The 2,500-nt window shown below is 40.8% G+C and overlaps 1 protein-coding gene across 1 annotated transcript in view; it reads right to left on the minus strand.

The window, feature by feature from the left end:
• LOC139693254 (plasmolipin-like) overlaps positions 1-2,500 on the minus strand; it is a 57,839-nt gene that overhangs the window by 33,135 nt on the left and 22,204 nt on the right. The gene's annotated exons all lie outside the window — the stretch shown is intronic.

The raw sequence follows: 2,500 nt of genomic DNA on the forward strand, positions 1-2,500 counted from the left end.
AAAGAATATGACGTAGAAGAAGATAGCTTAGGTCCAGGCATACTAGACAATGAGATAGAAAGGGCATTGAGGGAGATGAAACTAAAGAAGGCCGTGGGGTGGATCACATTCCCTTTAGCGGAACTATTGAAATGTTTAAGAAAATGTAAGAGGAAGAGGCTATATGGGCTGATTCGTATAATCTATGAGGAAGGAATCTGGCCGGAAGACTTTGTGAGATCAGTGTTAGTTCCCATTCCGAAAAAGGTAAAGGCTACGTCATGTGAGGACTACGGGACAATAAGTTTGATATCCAACGCAGTTTAAGTTGTTCTCAGGATGATAAACAAAAGGATATAGAGTAGGGCAAATGATTACTTAGGGGATGATCAGTTTACGGGTTTAGGAGGGGAGAGTTACGCGTGAAGCCATTGCAGTAATGAGATTATTAATCGAGAGGATTATAGAACACAACCAGGAGGTATTTGCCTGTTTCGTATATTTCGAAAAAGCGTTCGAAAGAGTGAATTGGAAAAAACTAATGAATATATTGCAGAAAATAGGAATAGATTGGAGGGGAAGGAGGCTAATCCGCAACCGGTACATGTCTCAGACTGCTCAGGTGCGAGTGAGAACGGGGAGTCCGGATGGGCAGTGTTAGGAAGAGGTGTAAGGCAGGGGGTGTCCATGATCACCGTTGCTGTTCAACCTGTATGCAGAGGAAATGATTAAAAAGGCATGGGAAGAACTGGAGGTTGGAATGAAAGTGGGCAGGGAATTCCTATAAAATCAGTTCGCTTTCCTGATGACCAAGCTTTAGTTTGTCAGGCAGCCAAGGGGTTGCAAGCATAGCTGTGTGAATTGGAAATGAAAATCAATATTAATAAAACAAAGGCTCTGCAATTTTCTAGAAAGAAAAAGGCTAAGCTAAACATTAAAATCAATGGCGGGCAAAAACTAGAGCAGGTAGAACAGTTTACGTATCTCGGAAGTGTTTTGGACCAACAGGGTTAAAGTAGTAGGGACGTAAGGAGAAGAATTGCGCGATAAGGCAAAGAGGTTTTCACGAGGAGGAGGGAGTTGATGAGAGGGACTTCGAGTAAGGATATTAAGAAAATACTCGTAAAACCTTTGATATGGAGCGTAGCTATGTACGCGGAAACGTGGTCATTGAAGCAGGAGGATAGACGTAGACTGGAGGCTATTGTAGATATGTGGGCGTGGAGAAGAATGGAGAAGGTGAAATGGACAGAGAAGAAAACAAATGAGGAAGTACTGTACTTGGTATGGTGGGCGAAGAGAGGGGTTTGATGGGAGATATTACTAAGGAGGAGGCAGGAAAAGTGGATGAAGGGGGTATTGACCGGCATTAGTGGGATGTTGAAGGAGACTGTGATAGAGGGTAGAATGTTGGGCAAAAGAGGAAAGGGAAGGAACAGGATAGGGATGTTGGATGGGATGAAGGGAGGAAGAAAGTACTCAGAAATGAAGAGGGACCTGATGTAGAGTAGGATACTGGATTTTGTGTTTTGCTAGGAGTCACAAAATATTTAAAAAGTAGCTGTGTCCATCCAAAAACCTACCTTAACCGGTATATTACCAAATAATTATATATATATATATATATATATATATATATATATATATACACACACAAATATGGACACAAACAATTTACAATACATATATGTACATAGAAATGTCATGATCTCCGATGTATACCATAAATATTCTGATGTTTCGTTCATCGAACCCGTTCGCGTAAAGATTCGGTCGTCCGCAAACGATCCGCTCATCCCACTCCACGGATCACTTCCTCCTTCCCCCACCTGTTACGTCACTTGACCTTGGCTTTTCTTGCAAAACGAGTCACCCTCCGCCCCCCCTCCTCCTCCGACTCTCTCGCCATTACTCAGTCCCGAGTAACCGTTACCCACCGCTCAAGGAAGGGAATAAGGTGTTACGGAAGAGGAAACCGGGGCGTCGAAGAGACGGCATCACTTTGAGAGGAGTCGTACTTATCAACAAGACCCGATCTCCATGTATTACCATGGAGACGGAGTCGAGACTACTGCCATTTTGGATTCAATGTGATAACTTACGTATTGTATAAAATTAAATATTAAATCCGATATAAGGAAGGGTTTTACCGCATTTTCCATTATAATTACGTCGTCACGAAGGAAACCAAACTCAATTAAGAGTTCGATGAATTTGATTTACAGCATATTAATTATAAATCGCGAAAAATACGTAAAATAAACTCATAAACGTATGGGATTATGAGTATAATTCAATTTAAAATTAAAATACTGAAGAAAGGAAATCATATTTTCCGATACTACGACGATTATTTCATTAATTAAATGCATATTCGATCAGTTTACACAAGCAGAACTAGGGGACACAAACATTCTATCGATATTTTTATCGGAAATTCATGAAAAACTTCGTCATAAGGTGTGCTTAGATAATATTGGAATTTTTTTTTAATTTCGCAGGTTTGGCTGGCCTGATTGTC

The sequence above is a fragment of the Hetaerina americana genome, unplaced genomic scaffold (genome assembly GCF_022747635.1).
Source record: "Hetaerina americana unplaced genomic scaffold, ioHetAmer1.1.p SCAF_45, whole genome shotgun sequence".
Taxonomy (NCBI): Eukaryota; Metazoa; Arthropoda; class Insecta; order Odonata; family Calopterygidae; genus Hetaerina; species Hetaerina americana.